This window comes from Phyllobates terribilis, unplaced genomic scaffold (genome assembly GCF_046119375.1).
Source record: "Phyllobates terribilis strain yellow unplaced genomic scaffold, ASM4611937v1 Scaffold_1__5_contigs__length_1240528914, whole genome shotgun sequence".
NCBI lineage: Eukaryota > Metazoa > Chordata > Amphibia > Anura > Dendrobatidae > Phyllobates > Phyllobates terribilis.
Window position 1 is genome coordinate 1,004,596,691 of NW_027362761.1, and position 22,328 is coordinate 1,004,619,018.

The 22,328-nt window shown below is 43.9% G+C and overlaps 1 protein-coding gene across 2 annotated transcripts in view; it reads right to left on the bottom strand.

Moving 5' to 3' along the window:
* The window catches only part of GALNTL6 (polypeptide N-acetylgalactosaminyltransferase like 6), a 3,351,701-nt gene that overhangs the window by 764,879 nt on the left and 2,564,494 nt on the right, over positions 1-22,328 (bottom strand). The gene's annotated exons all lie outside the window — the stretch shown is intronic.

Here is a 22,328-nt window from a genome sequence, read left to right on the forward strand (position 1 = left end):
CGCACAACTCGTTGGGATGGCAAGACTTGGACAGCAGCCCCTTGTCCTGCTGTCACCATAGCTACCCAGTGCCCAGTCAGCAACATGTAACGCCCCTGTCCATGCCTACTCGTCCAAGTGTCTGTGGTGAAATGCACCCTGTCACACACAGAGTTTCTCAAAGAAGCGGTGATGTTGTGTGTGACATGCTGGTGGAGCGCATGCACACCTTTCTTTGAGAAGTAGTGCCGACTGGGCATCTGGTACTGGGGCACTGCGACGGACATAAGGTCTCAAAAATCCTCTGTGTCCACCAGGCGGAAAGGCAGCATTTCTGTAGCCAAGAGCTTGCAGATGGTGAAATTCAACCTTTTAGCTTTCTCATGGCTAGGAGGAAATGGTCTTTTACTTGTCCACATCTGAGGGACCGAGGGCTGGCTGTTGTGCTTAGACGGGGTTGCGTAGGGTGTCCCCGGCAAACTGCCGGTCTGTGAGGATGATGCAGGTGGACATGTTAGGTTGCCTTGATCCAATGGTGGTGCTATCGATGTCGGACAGCGCTCAACACCAGCTGGTGTTTCCACCTCCAAAGAAAATGATCACCTGCCAATCACACTGGCTGTGGCTGGTAAAGCGGTGGCAGGTCTGCGTCCCAAAACAGGTGTGACTGCTGTCCCCCCAGTCACAGAGGATGAAGAGGCCGTGGATGCACAAGATGTGGCAGAAGGTGGTTGGCCCGTCCGGCTAGGAAGCATTATAGCACAGTGAGCTTCCCACTGCAACTTATGCTTCATATCCATGTGCCGGTTCATGCATGAAGTACTCAAACTATGAATTTTTTGGCCTCTACTTAGCTTTTGCTGACAATTGTTACAGATAACATTAGTTGGGTCATCCTTATTGATCTGAAAAAATGCCCAGGCTATGCATGGCTTAGCACTCATGCGACCTGAAGAGCCACCACGACTTGTGGTCAGAGGCAGAGATGTGTTTGAGGATGCAGTTGTTGACCTGCTTCCAGTACTACGTCTCTGTCCAGGAAGGCGCAAACTGACCTCGTCGTCACTAGTATCCTCCTCCACCTCCTCTGCTGACCTCATCGACTGGCTGACTGTGGGTTGACAGTAAGTGGGATCTCCAACCTCATCATCATCACCCTGTCGTCCTCAGAGCAAACCTCTTCCTGCCCTGACAAAAAACTCAATTGTCGCTCAAATCAGGTATTTGAGTCACATCATCGTCTTACTCATTGTCTCCACCAAGAGGAGTTACAGTTTGGGAACAAGGGTCTACATTATGGTCAGAAACTTCTGTGTCTGGTCCTGGATCCGACTCATAAAGATTCTGGGCATCAGTGCAGATCATTTCCTCGTCTGGATTCACAGAAGCTCTGGAGCCGACCTCTGATTCCCAGGCTATAGTATGAGTAAACAGCTCTGCAGACTCAACCATCTGTTCTATCCCAAACTCAGACGGGCAGCTGGAGACTTGGGAGCTGTGAGGAAGCAAGTGCGATTGGGGTGACACCTCTGAGGACTGGAGTATTTGTGATGTTGAAGTTGAGGTGGAGGAGAGCCCACTTAAAGGAGCACTTTATATCCGTTGAAGCACCTGCTGTTTTTGTGCCTCATCTGGAATTTGTAGTGATTTGCATGGTCGTAAGAAAGGGATCTTATCATATTGTGCGCTAAAAGAAGTAAACATCTTAGTTTGGCTGGCAGATGGTCTTTCTTCTGCAGATGTTACTGTTGCTTTAACACCTACCCCACGGACACAACCTTTTTTTCCCTTCCCAACACGCCTATTCCCCTTTCCACCAGCAGCAGGCCTTTTTCCACTCATTTTGGTGGTTAACTAATTGACAACTCTGGAGTTGTTTGCAAAAAAAAATAGATGGGAACCGAGCAGAGCTGAGTGGCCAAACTGTGGTATTAGCCCAAAAGTTTTGGCTGGGTTAGATCCAGATAAAAATTAATTTGAATTTGCAACCTGGTGGAGGTTAGCATAGATGGACTAATAGAACAAGTCCCACACACTGTTACAAGCCCAAATATTTTTTCAGAGCTAGATGCAGAAAAAAATTATTTTGAATTTGAAACCTGGTGGAGGTTAGTATAGATGGACTAATAGAACAAGTCCCACACACTACTACAAGCCGAAGCCAAAATATTTTTTCAGAGCTAGATGCTGAAAAAAAGTATATTGAATTTGCAACCTGGTGGAGGTTAGTATAGATGGACTAATAGAACAAGTCCCACACACTGCTACAAGCCTAAATATTTTTCAGAGCTAGATGCAGATAAAAATTATATTGAATTTGCAACCTGGTGGAGGTTAGTATAGATGGACTAATAGAACAAGTCCCACACACTGCTACAAGCCGAAATATTTTTTCAGAGCTAGATGCAGATAAAAATTATATTGAATTTGCAACCTGGTGGAGGTTAGTATAGATGGACTAATGGAACAAGTCCCACACACTGCTACAAGCCGAAATATTTTTTCAGAGCTAGATGCAGATAAAAATTATATTGAATTTGCAACCTGGTGGAGGTTAGTATAGATGGAATAATAGAACAAGTCCCACACACTGCTACAAGCCGAAATATTTTTTCAGAGCTAGATGCAGATAAAAATTATATTGAATTTGCAACCTGGTGGAGGTTAGTATAGATGGACTAATAGAACAAGTCCCACACACTGCTACAAGCCGAAATATTTTTTCAGAGCTAGATGCAGATAAAAATCATATTGAATTTGCAACCTGGTGGAGGTTAGTATAGATGGACTAATAGAATGATGCTATGCCCAAAAGGTATTACTTCACTAGGTGCAGTAAAAAAAATTGTATTCTATACACAGGTGGTGTAGCTTGCAACACAGATAGGCTACTCCACTGACTAACACACACTGCAAGAGGCCAAAAATGATTTGCTTTGCTAGATTTAGCCAAATGCTGTGAAAAAAACTTGCACAGCACTGGCACAGACATGCCTGGCAAAAAGTGATAGGAACTGATGTAACCTAGCCCTCAAAAGTACTGCAATTACAATTAGTCTTTACTCCCAATCTATCTATTTAAGAGCACAGACCTGCCTGATAAAAGTCGTAGGAAATGATGTAACCTAGTCCTCAAAAGGACTGCAATCACAACTATTCCCTACTCCTAAGCTATCTGTAGATTTGTGTGAAAATTGGCTTGAAATTAATACTGAAAGTATAGCGCACAGAGCAACAGCGGTGCCGTCTAACACGCAGCTGCAGCAGTGAGAAAATGGTGGCGACGGGGAAAATGGCTGGGTCTTATAGGGCAAGGACATGTGACATACACTGCCAATGACACATGCCCTTGCTTGTGTGAAAAAAGGCTGTTCGCACCGTGTGTGCGCTGCTGATAGGCTGACAGATTGCACCTCCCCACTGTAAATGCGGGAAAGAGAAAAAAAAATGGAGATCTTCATTATTTCTGCAGAGATCCATCCCCTGCCCCTCCCCTCGTCCCACTGTACACTCAATCTGCATATTAACATTAATTTTCAGCATTACTGAGAAAAAATCCAGTTATGATTTTGATGCATGAACTTTTATCGAACATAACCTCGAACAGCTGAATTTTTTTCAAATTGTTCGTGTTCGCCGAACGGCTCGAACAACGCCCAAAACAGCTTGAATTTGAGATTGGCGAACAGTTCGAGTCGAACACCACTCATCTCTAGTCACAAGATGGTACAGTAGAACCAGAGAGGCACCAAAAAAGGCAAAGACGCTGGAGGGTGAGTATACGAGTAGGGGCAGGGAACTTAGGTTTAAAGCACCACTCCAGCACTGAAAAAAAATAAACACTGGAGTGGTGCTTTAAAGTTAGTAAAAAATTACAGCCCATTCTTGATTTTTTTTTTTTTTTTAAAGTACTGGTTTTAGCTGAACACAAATTATTCTTGCATACTGCATTTTTATATCAACCTTGAGCAGGCAAAATGTATCAGGCACATTAGTAGTCCTAATGTGAACAGTCTCTCAGAATTTACAGTGTTCTAAACAGTAAAGTCAATTGATTTCAAGGCTGGAAAAAAATTTATCTAGAGTTCAAGGAAAATAAAAGTTTCAGAAAAATGCGTATTGGTCTGTGAAAATCCATGAATTACCTGCAAAAAATATGTCAATAGAAAGATTTCTGTTTGCTAATCATGTAACATGTGGCTCTCTCATAGGACACCACTTTTACATGAATATTTCTATTCATGGATTTGATTTGATGAATTGGCAAAAGCATTTCTAGTCATTCTCTTTAAAAATGGTCAGTGATGTGAAACAAGCAATTATGTATTACAAGCAAAGGTGTGACTATTTTTTTTAATTTTAGTATGATATGATAATATTTTGGCTGTTATGGAATATGTAGTAAAAAGGGTTTCTCAAACTAGTACTGAATATATTTTACCAACGCCATTACATTTAATATTGGTGAATTAACAATTATGTTCTGTAGCAAAATTCGACATTACAGTCTTTAGTTTTGCATCCTTTGCAGCGCATTGTCCCCTTAGCTCTAATTGATGTATATATCCGTCATGAGCACATGAGCTTATGTTACTTTTTGCTCTATGAAGGATATATTTATCAAGTTGATTGCATGGTACAGTTAAAGAAGCCCGACTCATATAGATAGCCTTGCCTCTTCTGTAGCTACTTGGACCAGTGTACTAGCCAATTCTAGCAACTTAATCCCTCATAAGCTGTTTTCAATTGTGAGAGTGGCAAATGAGAAGTTTGACAGAAATAAAGCACTCCTTCTGTCAATTCATTGGCATCCCGCAGTGTGATTGCTAGGGAAACCAGAGACCTGACAAAGGTCTTTGGTCTGCCATATACTATAGCAAACCAACTCGCACCAGAGGCACTGCCGTTAGTTAGGCTAGCTGTAAGTTAAGCACTGACAGAATAGTTTAATACAATTCATCATTTGCGGATTTTTTTAAGTCAGCTGTGTTTTTTCTCTTTTGATATTCGTTGCTATTTTTTTGCAGCACATTCTTCAAAATAGTGCATGCAGTTTATGAATTTTGTGCAAAGTAAAAAGCAGTCTTTATTTTCCCATACAACCTTATTTTTCAACTATTAAAAAATAAACAAAACTAGCACATTTTGCAAAATATCAAAGAAATTGCTGAAAGAATATTCTGTCATATACAGTGGTGGCCAAAAGTATTGTCACCCCTGCAATTGTGTCGGATAATACTCAGTTTTTCCTGAAAATGATTGCAATCACAAATTCTTTGGTATTATTATCTTCATTTAATTTTTCTTCAATGAAAGAAACACAAAGATTTGTCCTAAAGCCAAATTGGAAATAATTCCACACCAAACCTAAAAAAGGGGGTGGACAAAAGTTTTGGCACTGTTTGAAAAATCATGTGATGCTTCTCTAATTCGTGTAACTAACAGCACCTGTAACTTACCTGTGGCACCTAACAGGTGTTGGCAATAACTAAATCACACTTGCAGCCAGTTAACATGGATTAAAGTTGACTCAACCTCTGTCCTGTGCCCTTGTGTGTACCACATTGAGCATGGAGAAAAGAAAGAAGACCAAAGAACTGTCTGAGGACTTGAGAAACCAAATTGTGAGGAAGCATGAGCAATCTCAAGGCTACAAGTCCATCTCCAAAGACCTGAATGTTACTGTGTCTTCCGTGCGCAGTGTCATCAAGAAGTTTAAAGCCCATGGCACTGTGGCTAACCTCCCTAGATGTGGACGAAAAAGAAAAATTGACGAGAGATTTCAACGCAAGATTGTGCAGATGGTGGATAAAGAACCTTGACTAACATCCAAACAAGTTCAAGCTGCCCTGCAGTCAGAGGGTACAACAGTGTCAACCCGTACTATCCGTCGGCATCTGAATGAAAAGGGACTGTATGGTAGGATACCCAGGAAGACCCCACTTCTTACCCCGAGACATAAAAAATCCAGACTGGAGTTTGCCAAAACTTACCTGAGAAAGCCTAAAACGTTTTGGAAGAATGTTCTCTGGTCAGATGAGACAAAAGTAGAGCTTTTTGGGAAAAAAAGGATCAACATACAGTGTACAGGAAAAAAAAGAGGCATTCAAAGAAAAGAACACGGTCCCTACAGTCAAACATGGCGGAGGTTCCCTGTTGTTTTGGGGTTGCTTTGCTGCCTCTGGCACTGGACTGCTTGACCGTGTGCATGGCATTATGAAGTCTGAAGACTACCAACAAATTTTGCAGCATAATTTAGGGCCCAGTGTGAGAAAGCTGGGTCTCCCTCAGAGGTCATGGGTTTTCCAGCAGGACAATGACCCAAAACACACTTCCAAAAGCACTATAAAATGGTTTGAGAGAAAGCACTGGAGACTTCTAAGGTGGCCAGCAATGAGTCCAGACCTGAATCCCATAGAACACCTGTGGAGAGATCTCAAAATGGCAGTTTGGAGAAGGCACCCTTCAAATATCAGGGACCTGGAGCAGTTTGCCAAAGAAGAATGGTCTACAATTCCAGCAGAGCATTGTAAGAAACTCATTGATGGTTACCGGAAGCGGTTGTTCGCAGTTATTTTGGCTAAAGGTTGTGCAACCAAGTATTAGGCTGAGGGTGCCAATACTTTTGTCTGGCCCATTTTTGGAGTTTTGTGTGAAATGATCAATGATTAGATTTTTGCTTCATTCCCTTTTGTGTTTTTTCCTTGCAAGCAAATTAAATGAAGATAATAATACCAAAGAATTTGTGATTGCAATCATTTTCAGGAAGAAACTGAGTATTTTCTAACAGAATTGCAGGGGTGCCAATACTTTTGGCCACCACTGTATTATATCCCTTATATGGGACTGCAGTACATTTGTGACAATTTTTTGGACTTTTCAAAAATTAAAAGAATAATAGCCTTTCTTAGAGCTTGTTGATGGAAAGTAGTGTTTCTGTCTTTATGCTACCAATCAGTTAGAGATGAGCAGATCTTTTCAAATTTGATTTTGCCGGCTTTGTGCAAATTGCATAATTAGAAAGCCTTTTGAGTAAATTTGCATGCATTGCTGTTGTTTATAGACATGATTAGGTGCAACAATTATCCCTGTTTGGGGAGTATAAAAAGTTTTACGCTTTAATAAATGATGAAGCGATAGCTTTTTCATAAGCCATCCAAAAAATGATCCCTAATTTGGGGAGACAAAACAGGTGTACTATTTTGAATGTGAAAAAGTAATGGCCTCTCAACTAGAAGTAAAAAAAAAATCCCTTTTTGGGGTCCACAAATAGTTTACTAATCACAAAATGATTAGGCAATTGCACAGGCTTTTTATCCAGCCATTCAAAAATGATCCACTTTTTTTAGAGCCAAAATTTGAATGTAAAAAAGTAATGGTTTCTCAGCCAAGAGTGAAAATGCATCTCTTTTTAAGGGTCTACAACTGGTTTGCTAATCACAAAATAATTAGGTAACGGCCAAAAGTTTTTTTCAAGATTTAGAAAACGTATCCCCTTTTTTCTATAGACAATACAGTACAACTGTTTTGAACGTAAGAAGATATGTCTTGTTGTCACCAAGCCTTTTAAAAAATTAGCCTTATTTTGAGACCTGTCTCTTGAAGGTAAAAAAAACATGAGTGTATGTTTCAAAGTATCAGTATTAACATCTAGCACTATGAAATACAATGGTCAGCCAGGAGGTGTGTGATTTGTGTGGCTTTGGAGTGGCTTTACAAGAGCATAATAGTCGACCATTATGACAGGGCAGGCAATGAGATGCTTGGCAGTATAGAGCCAGCAACAGCAGTCCCAATAACAGCAGTACAGTCTAGCATTAAGAAATACAGTAGACAGACAGAAGGTGTATTGATTAGTGTTGAGCCACCCCCGTAGTGTTCGAGTTCGGTTCGGTTCGTCGAACACCCGTGTGTTCGCCGAACTGTTCGTCGAACTGTTCGTCGAACACCTTCGAACACCGTTAAAACCAATGGCAGGCAAACAAAAACACATAGAAACACATAGAAAACACCTTCAAAGGTGTCCAAAAGCTGACAAACTGCTCAGAAGACATAACTAACACATGGAAAAGTGACAAGTACATATAGTCATGCGAAAATAAAAGAGGTGGAGGAGTAAAAGGAGGGGGAGACACAGATATAGGCATGTCATGCCCTTCTAAAATCCAAAAAGTGAGAAGCCGACACGGCCAGTCCGCTCCTCCCCGTGCCACCTCCGTGTCGCCGGGTTTGTGCCAGAGCCGCGGTGAACCCTGACGGCCAGCCCCCCTCTCCCAATACTGGTGCCTGTCCGCTGGTGGGTCAAGCGAGCCCCCCTGTGGTGGAGGCAGCTCTAAGCTTTTTAATTTAAATTGTCTCTCTAATTTGAATGAATACACTTTAAATCCATTTACAAGGATCTATTGGAGGGCAAGTCTCATGCCAGCAGCCGCGGTAATTCCAGCTCCAGTAGCGTCCACTAAAGCTGCTGCAGTTAAAAAGCTTTTATAAGGATCGAGCTCGGCTGTCCACCGCAAGGCATCCTACTGCCAGTCCCAGCCCCTATGCCTTGGGGTGCCTCCTGATGCTCTTCACTAAGTATCCCATGGTCCCGAAGCATTTCCTTTGAAAAAATTAAGTGTCTAAACTACAGGTGGTGCAGCTTGCTTAACAGCCGGGATAATCCGCTTACTAGCAGACACTGCTACTAGGCACAAAGTATTTCCTGGGCTAGATGCAGTTAAAAATTTGTAATTAGATACTCTCGTTGGATGCTGAGAAAGCATTCCATAGAGTCTCCTGGCACGCCATATATGATTCTCTTAAAAAGCTTGGGGTAGGGGTCTAGGGGACCCTTTTATAGCCAAAATCACGGCCCTGTATCGCAATACGTCACCTAGGCTGAAGATAAATGGAACTGTAGCACCCTGAGGGCTCGGTTGCTAAAGACGTATTGCACCTCACCCAGAGGTGTGATATCTCACTCTCAGGTAAGGATGGAGTGTGGATCAGGACCCGACACCTGCATGCATTACACCACATTGCCGTGGGGCAGGGCGACCAATATGCCCCTGAGATGGGCACGACAGTCCCTGTCCCTGGCTGGAGTGGGGGGAGGGAACACTGAGGAAGGGGAACCCTGTAGTGCAGGAGCAGGGAGGAAGCAGTTCCTGGGTGCATTGAGAAGGGAGTATAAAAGGTGGGCACCATCTTAGTTCAGTGCAGAGAAGTCTGAGCAGAAGTGGCAGGGAGCAGGGGCTCTGCATGAGCTCTGCTCCGGAGGCGGGCCTAGTAACAGAGGCCCAGGCCTGGAAGAGGGAGAAGGAAGGAAGAGGAGCGGAGAAGGCTCCAGGAACGAGGAATGAAGGGATCCCAGGGGTGCGGACGGGCGAGTCGCCACCGCACGCCCGAATCCACCTGCGTGGAGGGGTCAGGCCAAAGGGGGAGACCGGTCCCCGAACTAGTGGAGGCAGGAAACGACCCTCAGCTAGAAACCGGAGGCTCTGACATTTTATGTGGCGCAGCCCCTCGCTACACCCGCTAGGAAGGCACCACATAGGGTCAGGGAAACTGGCGCCAAGTTTACCAAGAGGAGGCCCGAGGCAGCCGGACAGAAGTGTTGGTAAGAAAGGCCAGACAAAGGACACACAAAGGGGGTCCTGTGAAGTGCTCCAAAGTTATCTGGGAGTTGTCTGAGCCCCTCACCTGGTGAGCACAGTACGACGTGGGCAGCCGTTACCTGCAGACGTGGTCTGGATAATAAGAACTGTGAGTAAAGGCCCTGAACTGCATCACTGACTCCGTGTCGTTACTGCTGCTGCCCTGCACCATCACCCCCATCCTCCGCATACACTGCCCTGAGGCTATACTCCTCCCGTGGGGAGTTATGCTACGCTCTGCTGCACCCACAACACCAGCCTCAGTGGTCTGCCCTGTAGCGGCGGTTCACTCTGACCGCAATCCACGGGTGGCGTAGTCGGACATTTAAACATGAAAACCACATAAATAGTTCCGCCACTGGTTTGACCGCCCTGAGCCACGGAACTGGGTCGCCGCCACGAAGACTACAACCACCAGCATCCACCAAAAAGGGTCCGGCTCCGGGTGTCCCAAGGCCCAGGGGGTGCGTCAGAACATTTTCATCACCTTTCACAATCACCAATGGGACAAGGCAGTGATGTCCTCTGTCCCCTCTCTTATACATCCTAGTGACGGAGCACCTGCTCTCATAAATTCGCCATAACCCCAATATTAGGTGGATTGAGGTGGGAGGCACCGAGTACAAGTGCTCTCTATTTGCTGATGATGTCCTAGTATATATCACTCAATCACATATATCCATCCATGCTGTTATGGCTGAAATAGATCACTTTGTTACATGGTAAAATTTTAAAATCAATGCAGCGAAGTCTGAGGCCCTCGATGTCTCCCTCCCCAAATCCATATAGGATTCCATCCAGTCCAACTTTCCCTTTGCCTGGCCCTCACAGGGTATCAAATACTTAGGAATTCCTATTCATAGAGACCTCTCCCATCTATGTTATCTTAATTTTGGGCCCTTTATTGAACAACTCCATACAGACCACGGTTGGCAAGTTAGAACTGTAAGATTCACTACGTGAACCACTGGTGTTTTGTGGAAAAGCACATGTACACTGCGTTCCAAATTATTATACAAAAAGTGTTTAGGAGTGATAAGGGAAGAATTTGTTTGTTTGTCAGTTAAACTCATTGATGGTGATGTGTGTCAGGGCTCTTTATATCACTGTAAGCAATTGCAGACACCTGTGCTAATTAGTTTGGCAGGTGTATCCAATGAAAGGCAAGACTACTTAAGAAGGCTCTCTCACATTATTAAGCAGCCTACATTTTCTGCCAAAATGGGAAAGAAAAAGGATGTGTCGGCTGCTGAGAAGCAGCAAATTGTGGAGTGTTTAGGTCAAGGCATGACTACAATCAACATTGTGCGATGATCAGGATGAAGTGTCCTGGCAATCAAGAAGTATGTAGCTGATTCACAGTACACACGTGTGCGTGCTGATAAGGGCAAATTGAGGACTCTTTCCTACAGGCAATTACGTCAGGTTGAAAGAGCAGCGGCAAAAAAGCCTTGTCATAACAGCAGACAAGTTTTTGAAGCTGCTTGTGCCTCCAACGTCCCCCGAACAACAAGATGCAGGGTCCTTCAGAGGTTTGCAGCTGTGCATGCGCCATCCTGTCGACCTCCTCTATCCACTTCACACAAGCAGAAACGGCTCCAGTGGGCCAAACATTACATGAAGACTGATTTCAAAACTGTTTTGTTCACGGATGAGTGCCGTGCAGCGCTCGATGGTCCAGATGGATGGAGTGGAGGATGGCTGGTTGATGGACACCCCACGCAAACACGGCTACAGCGCCAACAAGGAGGAGGTGGAGTAATGTTTTGGGCTGGAATCATGGGGAGAGAGATTGTCGGCCCCTTTAGGATCCCTGAAGGCGCTAAAGATGAACTCCATAATGTATGTGGATTTTCTCAAACAGCACTTCCTGCCATGGTTCAAGAAGAAGAACCGTGTATTTCACAGCAAGTTCATTTTTCTGCATGATAATGCACCATCTCATGCTGCACATAAAACATCTGCATCTCTGGCTGATATGGGCATAAAAGGGGACAAACTTATGGTGTGACCCCCATGCTCCCCTGACCTCTACCCCATTCAGAACCTTTGGAGCATCATTAAAAGGAGTGTCTATGATGGCGGGAGGCAGTTCACATCTAAGCAACAGCTCTGGGAGGGTATTCTGTCCTCATGCAAAACAATTGAAGCAGAAACCATCCAAAACCTGACAAATTCAATGGATGAGAGAGTTCAGAAGCTCCTTTCGAACAAGGGGTCCTATGTGAAAATGTAACATCACCTAGAATAAAGTTTTGAGTTGAAAACTGTTTGATTTCAGTTTCTAACAACCTGCTAATTCTTATAATTTCAAAAATGACCATTTTTTTGGTCTTTATTAAAATGAAAAGGTTGATCGAAAAGTTTGGGGGATCTAAGAGTGTGGCAACCCAGTAGTCATGATTACTTCGAATTCTGACAATATGAGGGTCATGCTGCAGGTAGTGCAGCAAGAAGGCACTTATGTGCCTTGCGCATCTCGGAGCCCCAAAATTATTTTCCGGGCTAGATGCAGCTAAAAATTATTTTTAATTTTAAATCTGGTGAAGCTTTAGTATAGATGGCCTAATAGGATCAGTGCTGCACACTGCTACAAAGCCCAAATTATTTTCCAGTCAAGATACAGATAAACATGATTAGTAATTTGAAAGCTTACAACGGTTGGTAGGGTGATTTTAACCAATCATCAAGCTTTTACTCTCCCCAGGATGACACAGGGGTAGAAAAGTCGTTTCGGATCCATGATTTGTTCATCTTTATGAACGTGAGTCTGTCTACATTATCAGTGGAGAGCCGCGTGCGCTTATCTGTCAGCACACCACCAGCAGCGCTGAACACACGTTCAGACAGAACGCTGGCTGCGGGGCATGACAAGATCTCCAAGGCGTAAGTGGCTAGCTCCGGCCATTTATCCAGATTGGAAGCCCAAAAAGAGCAAGGGTCCAGTGACACAGTCATGGCTTCAATGTTTACTTGGAGATACTCCTGTACCATCATCTCTAGGCGTTGACTATGTGTCAGACTTCTTGTCTCCTGTGGCCTTGCAAAGGATGGGCTAAAAAAGTGGTGAAATGATTCCGCAAAATTGATGTTACCAGCAGATACTGTGGTTCTGTTACGGTTTGAGTGCTGAACACTTGACGGTCCCACGGTTGGCAAGTTGGAACTGTGAGATTCACTACGTGCACCACTGGTATTTTGTGGAAAAGCACATGTAAGATTCTGCAACAGTCTCTGCTGATACTCCTGCATGCGTGCATCCCTTTCTATGGCAGGAATAATTTCTGCAAATTTACTTTTGTACCGGGGATCTAACAGTGTGGCAACCCAGTAGTCAGGATTATTTCTAATTCTCACAATTCGAGGGTCATGTTGCAGGTAGTGCAGCAAGAAGGCACTCATGTGTGTTGCGCATCCAGGAGCACCAAGTCCCTGTTGTGTTGGTGGCGAGGTAACAATCATGCTTCCTTCCTCTGTCCTCTCCCCCCAACCTCGCACAACAGAAATGTGATCAAGGTCTCCCTCATCTGATGAGTCTTCCATCAGTTCGTCCTCCACTTCTTCCTGGGCTCCTGCACCTTCCTCACTAGTTTGGCTGCTACCATGCGCCCTGGTAAAACCATCTCCCCCACCCTCACATGCCTGCCGCCTTGGTGCTGCCGACCGTCTGGACCTTGCAGATGTTAGCCATTCCGCATACAACTCCTCCTCCTCTACTTCCTCCACCTCCTCTTGTGCCACCACCTGACTCCGAATTCTGTTTAACATGTGCTCCAGCATGTAAATCACCGGAATAGTCATGCTGATAATGGCATCGTCAGCACTAAACATCTTCGTCGCCATTTCAAAACTGTGCAGAAGGGTGCATAGGTCCCTGATCTGAGACCACTCCTCCAGCGTGATTTGCCCCACCTCTGAATCTCGTTGGCCCAGGCTATACGTCAGAACGTATTGCACCAGGGCTTGTCGGTGCTGCCACAGTCGCTGCAACATGTGCAGAGTTGAATTCCACCGGGTAGGCACATCGCATTTTAGCCGGTGAAGTGGCAGGCCCAACGACTTCTGTAGAGATGTAAGTCGCTGAGCTGCGGGATGCGAACGGCGGAAGTGAGCACACAGCGACCGTGCCCTCTGCAGAAGGCCATCTAGTCTGGGATAGTGGGCTAAAAATTGCTGGACAACCAGGTTCAACACGTGAGCCATACAAGGCACGTGTGTGACATTGCCCCGGCGAAGGGCCGCACCCAGGTTTGCAGCATTGTCGCACACGGCCTTCCCTGGTTTCAGGTCCAGTGGAGACAACCATTCATGAAACTGGTTCTCCAGAGCTGACCACAACTCCTCAGCTGTGTGACTCACATTTCCCAGACATTTCAATGTAAAAACCGCCTGATGACGTTGAGACCTACTGCCAGCATAGTAAGGAGGTGTGCAGGATCCCTTCTGCGCAGTTAGAAAGCTTGTGGCATGACCAGACAGGCTTTAGGTGCAGGTGGAAGACCGAGAGGAGGTTGAGGAGGCAGAAGCAGTGGAGGAACTTTGACATAAAGAGGATTGACGCACAACTCGTGGGGACGGCAAGACTTGGACAGCAGCCCCTTGTCCTGCTGTCACCATAGTTAACCAGTGCCCAGTCAGCGACATGTAACGCCCCTGTCCATGCCTACTCGTCCAAGTGTCTGTGGTGAAATGCACCCTGTCACACACAGAGTTTCTCAAAGAAGCGGTGATGTTGTGTGCGACATGCTGGTGGAGCGCAGGCACACCTTTCTTTGAGAAGTAGTGCCGACTGGGCATCTGGTACTGGGGCACTGCGACGGACATAAGGTCTCGAAAATCCTCTGTGTCCACCAGGCGGAAAGGCAGCATTTCTGTAGCCAAGAGCTTGCAGATGGTGAAATTCAACCTCTTAGCTTTCTCATGGCTAGGAGGAAATGGTCTTTTACTTGTCCACATCTGAGGGACCGAGGGCTGGCTATTGTGCTTAGACGGGGTTGATAAGGGTGTCCCCGGCAAACTGCCGGTCTGTGAGGAAGATGCAGGCGGACATGTTAGGTTGCCTTGATCCAAAGGTGGTGCTATCGATGTCGGACAGCGCTCAACACCAGCTGGTGTTACCACCTCCAAAGAAAATGATGACCTGCCAATCACGCTGGCTGTTGCGGGTAAAGAGGTGGCAGGTCTGCGCCCCAAAACAGGTGTGACTGCTGTCCCCCCAGTCACAAAGGATGAAGAGGCCGCGGATGCACAAGATATGGCAGACGGTGATTGGCCCGGCCGGCTAGGCCGCATTGTAGCACACTGAGCTTCCCACTGCAACTTATGCTTCATGTCCATGTGTCGGTTCATGCATGAAGTACTCAAACTATGTATTTTTTGGCCTCTACTTAGCTTTTGCTGACAAATGTTACAGATAACACGAGTTGGGTCATCTTTATCGATCTGAAAAAATGCCCAGGCTATGCAAGGCTTAGCACCCATGCGACCTGAAGAGCCACCACGACTTGTGGTGAGAGGCAGAGTTGTGTTTGAGGATGCAGTTGTTGACGTGCTTCCAGTACTACGTCTCTGTCCAGGAAGGCGCAACCTGACCTCGTCGTCACTAGCATCTTCCTCCACCTCCTCTGCTGACCTCATCTCTTGGCTGACTGTGGGTTGACAGTAAGTGGGATCTCCGACCTCATCATCATCACCCTGTGCGTTATCACACCCGTCGTCCTCAGAGCCAACCTGTTCCTGCCCTGACAAAAAACTAAAGTTGTCGCTCCAATCAGGTATTTGAGTCTTATCATCGTCTTCCTCATTGTCTCCACCAACAGGAGTTACAGTTTGGGAATGAGGGTCTACATTATGGTCAGAACCTTCTGCGTCTGGTCCTGGATCCGACTCATAAAGATTCTGGGCATCAGTGCAGATCATTTCCTCGTCTGGATTCACAGAAGCGCTGGAGTCGACCTCTGATTCCCAGGCTATAGTATGAGTAAACAGCTCTGCAGACTCAACCATCTGTTCTACCTCATACTCAGATGGGCAGCTGGAGATTTGGGAGCTGTGAGGAAGCAAATGCGATTTGGGTGACACCTTTGAGGACTGGAGTATTTGTGATGTTGAAGTTGATGTGGAGGAGAGACCACTTAAAGGAGCACTTGATATCCGTTGAAGCACCTGCTGTTTTTGTGCCTCATCTGGAATTTGTAGCGATTGGCGTGGCCGTAAGAAAGGGATCTTATCACATTGTCCGCTAAAAGAAGTAGACATTTTAGTTTGGCTGGAAGATGGTCTTTCTTCTGCAGATGTTACTGTTGCTTTAACACCTACCCCACGGACACAACCTTTTTTCCCCTTCCCAACACGCCTATTCCCCTTTCCACCAGCAGCAGGCCTTTTTCCACTCATTTTGGTGGTTAACTAATTCACAACTCTGGAGTTGTTTGCACAAAAAAACAATGGATGGTAACCGAGCAGAGCTGAGTGGCCAAACTGTGGTATTAGGCCAAAACTATTGGCTGGGTTAGATGCAGAAAAAAATTATTTTGAATTTGCAACCTGATGGAGGTCAGTATAGATGGACTAACACAAATAGTCCCACACACTGCTAGAAGCCCAAATATTTTTTCAGAGGTACTGTAGATGCAGATAAAAATTATTTTTAATTTGCAACCTGATGGAGGTCAGTATAGATGGACTAATAGACCAAGTCCCACACACTGCTAGAAGCCCAAATATTTTTTCAGAGCTAGATGCAGAAAAAAATTATTTTTAATTTGCAACCTGATGGAGGTCAGTATAGATGGACTAATAGACCAAGTCCCACACACCGCTAGAAGCCCAACTATTTTTTCACAGCTAGATGCAGAAAAAAATTATATTCAATTTGCAACCTGCTGGAGGTCAGTATGGAAGGACTAATAGAACAAGTCCCACACACTGCTAGAAGCCCAAATATTTTTTCAGAGCTAAATGAAGAAAAAAATTATTTTTAATTTGCAACCTGATGGAGGTCAGTATAGATGGACTAATAGACCAAGTCCCACACACTGCTAGAAGCCCAAATATTTTTTCAGAGCTAGATGCAGAAAAAAATTATTTTTAATTTGCAACCTGATGGAGGTCAGTATAGATGGACTAATAGACCAAGTCCCACACACTGCTAGAAGCCCAAATATTTTTTCAGAGCTAGATGCAGAAAAAAATTATTTTTAATTTGCAACCTGATGGAGGTCAGTATAGATGGACTAATAGACCAAGTCCCACACACCGCTAGAAGCCCAACTATTTTTTCAGAGCTAGATGCAGAAAAAAATTATTTTTAATTTGCAACCTGATGTAGGTCAGTATAGATGGACTAATAGACCAAGTCCCACACACTGCTAGAAGCCCAAATATTTTTTCAGAGCTAGATGCAGAAAAAAATTATTTTTAATTTGCAACCTGATGGAGGTCAGTATAGATGGACTAATAGACCAAGTCCCACACACCGCTAGAAGCCCAAATATTTTTTCAGAGCTAGATGCAGAAAAAAATTATTTTTAATTTGCAACCTGATGGAGGTCAGTATAGATGGACTAATAGACCAAGTCCCACACACTTCTAGAAGCCCAAATATTTTTTCAGAGCTAGATGCAGAAAAAAATTATTTTTAATTTGCAACCTGATGGAGGTCAGTATAGATGGACTAATAGACCAAGTCCCACACACTGCTAGAAGCCCAAATATTTTTTCAGAGCTAGATGCAGAAAAAAATTATTTTTAATTTGCAACCTGATGGAGGTCAGTATAGATGGACTAATAGACCAAGTCCCACACACCGCTAGAAGCCCAAATATTTTTTCAGAGCTAGATGCAGAAAAAAATTATTTTTAATTTGCAACCTGATGGAGGTCAGTATAGATGGACTAATAGACCAAGTCCCACACACCGCTAGAAGCCCAAATATTTTTTCAGAGCTAGATGCAGAAAAAAATTATATTCAGTTTGCAACCTGATGGAGGTCAGTATAGATGGACTAATAGAATGATGCTATGCCCAAAAGATTTTACTTCACTAGGTGCAGTAAAAAAATTGGTATTCTATACACAGGTGTTATATCTTGCAACACAGATAGGCTACTCCACTGACTAACACACTCTGCAATAGGCCAAAAAGGATTAGCTTTGCTAGATTCAGCCAAATGCTGTGAAAAAAACTTGCACAGCACTGGCACAGACCTGCCTGGCAAAAACTGATAGGAACTCATGTAACCTAGTCCTGAAAAGGACTCCAATTACAATTAGTCTTTACTCCCACAACCTATCTATTTAAGAGCACAGACCTCCCTGATAAAAGTCGTAGGAAATGCTGTAACCTAGTCCTTAAAAGGACTGCAATCACAACTATTCCCTACTCCCAAGCTATCTGTATATTTGTGCGAAAATTGGCTTGAAATTAACAAGGTATAGCACACACAGCAACAGCGGTGCCGTCTAACACGCAGCTGCAGCAGTGAGAAAATGGTGGCGACGGGGAAAATGGCTTGGTCTTATAGGGCAAGGACATGTGACATACACTGCCAATCACACATGCCCTTGCTTGTGTGAAAAAAAGCACTTCGCTCCGTGTTTGCGCTGCTGATAGGCTGACAGATTGCACCTCCCCACTGCAAATGCGGGAAAGAGAAAAAAAAATGGAGATCTTCATTGTTCCTGCAGAGATCCATCCCCTGCCCCTCCCCCCGCCCCGCTGTACACTCAAACTGCGTATTAACATTAATTTTCATCATTACTGAGAAAAAATCCAGTTATGATTTTGGTGCACGAACAGTTATCGAACATAACCTCGAACAGCCGAATTTTTCTCAAATTGTTCGTGTTCGCCGACCGGCTCGAACACTGCCCAAAACAGCTCGAATTTGAGATTGGCGAACAGTTCGAGTAGAACAACGCTCATCTCTAGTATTGATATGAATGTGCAGTGACTGTGGCAGGAGAAACACAGTAGAGAATTAGGTTGGGGCATGCAAGGACATGCTTAGCAGTTTAGAGCCAGCAATGGCAGCTTCTACAGCTGGTTATTTAAGACCAGCATATAGCACTATGAAATACAGGGAGAAGCCACAAGGTGTGTGGCTGGTGTGGCTGTGCAGTGGCTATTGCAGAAGAAACAAGGTAGAGAGTTATAACCAGGTAGGCAAGCTGATCATTGGCAGTTTAGGGTGAGCAATGGCAGCTATGGCAGCATTAGTCCAATCATGCACTATGAAAAACGGCAGCCAAGAGATGCGTGCCTGTGACTTTGCAGTGGTTGCAGCAGGAGCAGCATGTTAGAGAGTTAAGCAAGGAAGGAGATGCTTTGCAGTCTAGGGCCAACAATGTCAGCCCTGGCAGCAGAACTACTATAATATCAATAACATAACAGACATCCCAATCGCAAATACCTGCAAGGAACAGCTATATTCAGGTTGAATGTGTATATCTAATATAAGACTATTAAAGCAATGAAGTAGGCTGAAACATTTTTTAAACAACACACACACTTGGGGAGGAATACACTTCTGTTTAAGTTTTAGGATTAGGGAGGTTTCTCAAAACAGAGGGATCATACTTTCATTTACAAACAAAAACATGTCTTGAATTCGGAATTTGGATTAATTTGCAAATTCTGCAACTGATGGTTTAATACAACCCCTGCTTTCTAGCACAATGGCTATTAATGTGCTGTTGTTGCAGTATATCATATATGTATTAATCCACTCAGTCATATACTTAGTTTTGATGATGCGACTTTTACAGTAGTTCATGGTATATCACTTGAATTTTGAATTTCTATTTATAAACTGAGACTATCACTCCCATTTTCAATCTGGTATATCAGCACTGAAGTAGTCCAACAAAACTTCATCAGACTTTTTTCTATTCCTATGCTGCGTGCTCTGAGTGATCCTATTCCTACACAGTGAAAGCATAAAAAGGTATTTCTTGACTGGCCCCTATGTTCTATACTGCCTGTGCTAGCCCCCTTGATTGGTTGTGAAACACTATGTGACCAGGGTTTTATGGAGAAGCCATGGAGAATACCATGACTGACACCATTAGCCTGCTTGCTGAGTGTGCTGCGTGTTTGAAAAGGACCTGAGCTTTTTTTTTGCAGATCCTCATGAATTGAATTTCAGATTGTTTGAATTTGCATGAAACTGCGAATTTCAGGAATTTTGACTTAAATTCAATCCACCAAATCACTCATCTCTACTCTCAGTCGATGGTATGTGCACAATGTTATTGTGGGATGAATGTACAGTACAGACCAAAAGTTTAGACACACCTTCTCATTTAAAGATTTTTCTGTATTTTCATGACTTTGAAAATTGTACATTCACACTGAAGGCATCAAAACTATGAATTAACACATGGGGAATTATATACTTAACAAAAAAGTGTGAAACAACTGAAAATATGTCTTATATTCTAGGTTCTTCAAAGAAGCCACCTTTTGCTTTGATGACTGCCTTGCACACTCTTGGCATTCTCTTGTTGAGCTTCAAGAGGTAGTCACCGGAAATGGTTTTCACTTCACAGGTGTGCCCTGTCAGGTTTAATAAGTGGGATTTCTTGCCTTATAAATGGGGTTGGGACCATCAGTTGTGTTGTGCAGAAGTCTGGTAGATACACAGCTGATAGTCCTACTGAATAGAATTTGTATTATGGCAAGAAAAAAGCAGCTAAGTAAATAAAAACGAGTGGCCATAATTACTTTAAGAATTGAAGGTCAGTCAGTGCGAAAAATTGGGCATACTTTGAAAGTGTCCCCAAGTGCAGTTGCAAAAACCATCAAGCGCTACAAAGAAACTGGCTCACATGAGGACCGCCGCAGGAAAGGAAGACCATGAGTCACCTCTGCTTCTGAGGATAAGTTTATCCGAGTCACCAGCCTCAGAAATCGCAGGTTAACAGCAGCTCAGATTAGAGACCAGGTCAATGCCACACAGAGTTCTAGCAGCAGACACATCTCTTCAACAACTGTTAAGAGGAGACTTTGTGCAGCAGGCCTTCATGGTAAAATAGCTGCTAGGAAACCACTGCTAAGGACAGGCAACAAGCAGAAGAGACTTGTTTGGGCTAAAGAACACAAGGAATGGACATTAGACCAGTGGAAATCTGTGCTTTGGTCTGATGAGTCCAAATTTGAGATCTTTGGTTCCAACCACCGTGTCTTTGTGCGACGCAGAAAAGATGAACGGATGGACTCTACATGCCTGGTTCCCACCGTGAAGCATGGAGGAGGAGGTGTGATGGTTTGTGGGTGCTTTGCTGGTGACACTGTTGGGGATTTATTCAAAATTGAAGGCATACTGAACCAGCATGGCTACCACAGCATCTTGCAGCGGCATGCTATTCCATCCGGTTTGCGTTTAGTTGGACCATCATTTATTTTTCAACAGGACAATGACCCCAAACACACCTCCAGGCTGTGTAAGGGCTATTTGACCAAGAAGGAGAGTGATGGGGTGCTACCCTAGATGACCTGGCCACCACGGTCACCAGATCTGAACCCAATCAAGATGGTTTGGGGTGAGCTGGACCGCAGAGTGAAGGCAAAAGGGCCAACAAGTGCTAAGCATCTCTGGGAACTCCTTCAAGATTGTTGGAAGACCATTTCCGGTGACTATCTCTTGAAGCTCATCAAGAGAATGCCAAGAGTGTGCAAAGCAGTCATCAAAGCAAAAGGTGGCAACTTTGAAGAACCTAGAATATAAGACATATTTTCAGTTGTTTCACACTTTTTTGTTAAGTATATAATTCCACATGCGTTAATTCATAGTTTTGATGCCTTCAGTGTGAATGTACAATTTTCAAAGTCATGAAAATACAGAAAAATCTTTAAATGAGAAGGTGTGTCCAAACTTTTGGTCTGTACTGTACTTAGGCACACAAATCATTGAAATGCACTGGCAGCTCCCTTTTTAATTGCTGACCCATCATATAAGATAAGATAAGATAAGATATACTTTATTTATCCCGGAGGAAATTGCGGATATCCCAGATGTGCTTGAAGGAAGACAAGTTTGTAGACGTTGCAAGTCATGGTAGCACTTTTAGACCAATGGTACAGTCATTTCTTCAAAATATCTCAGTAGCTGTTTTTCAACATGACAATTCCAGGTCACATGTTTCTCATGCTCCTGTGAGAAATGTGCATGGCTTAATTGTGATCCCATTGCATGGAGCGTCTTTGGTCTTGTCTCACATCCAGCACACCTGGGACACCATTGTTTGGCAATTATAAACCAAGCTAACAAGAGGGAATATTGACAATTTGGGTGCCACTTGGCAGAACATTCCTCAACCATCAATAGCCTCATTCATGGCATGGCAAGTTATGTAAGTGTGTGTATTTCTGCATTTGGTACTCGATTCTGAATAAATCAAGATTTTTAAACTGTTGTTTCCATTTACTCATTAACTGCATAGAATTAACATGTCTATTGATCTTATGATTTCCATAACTACACTACTTTGCCTTCTTGGTTTTGGAATTTCAATGTTGAAAAATATGTGATACAAAATAAATTATTCTTTTCTATTCCATTACTATCTTGAGCCTCTGTGAAAATACAATACTCTATATAAAAGGTTCCTAGCATAAATGCTTAATCACACAGCAGTTAGACATGCAAACAGAGGAAGTTGGAGAAAACTCCACCTAACTCTCTATTAGAGATGAGCGAATCTTTTGAAA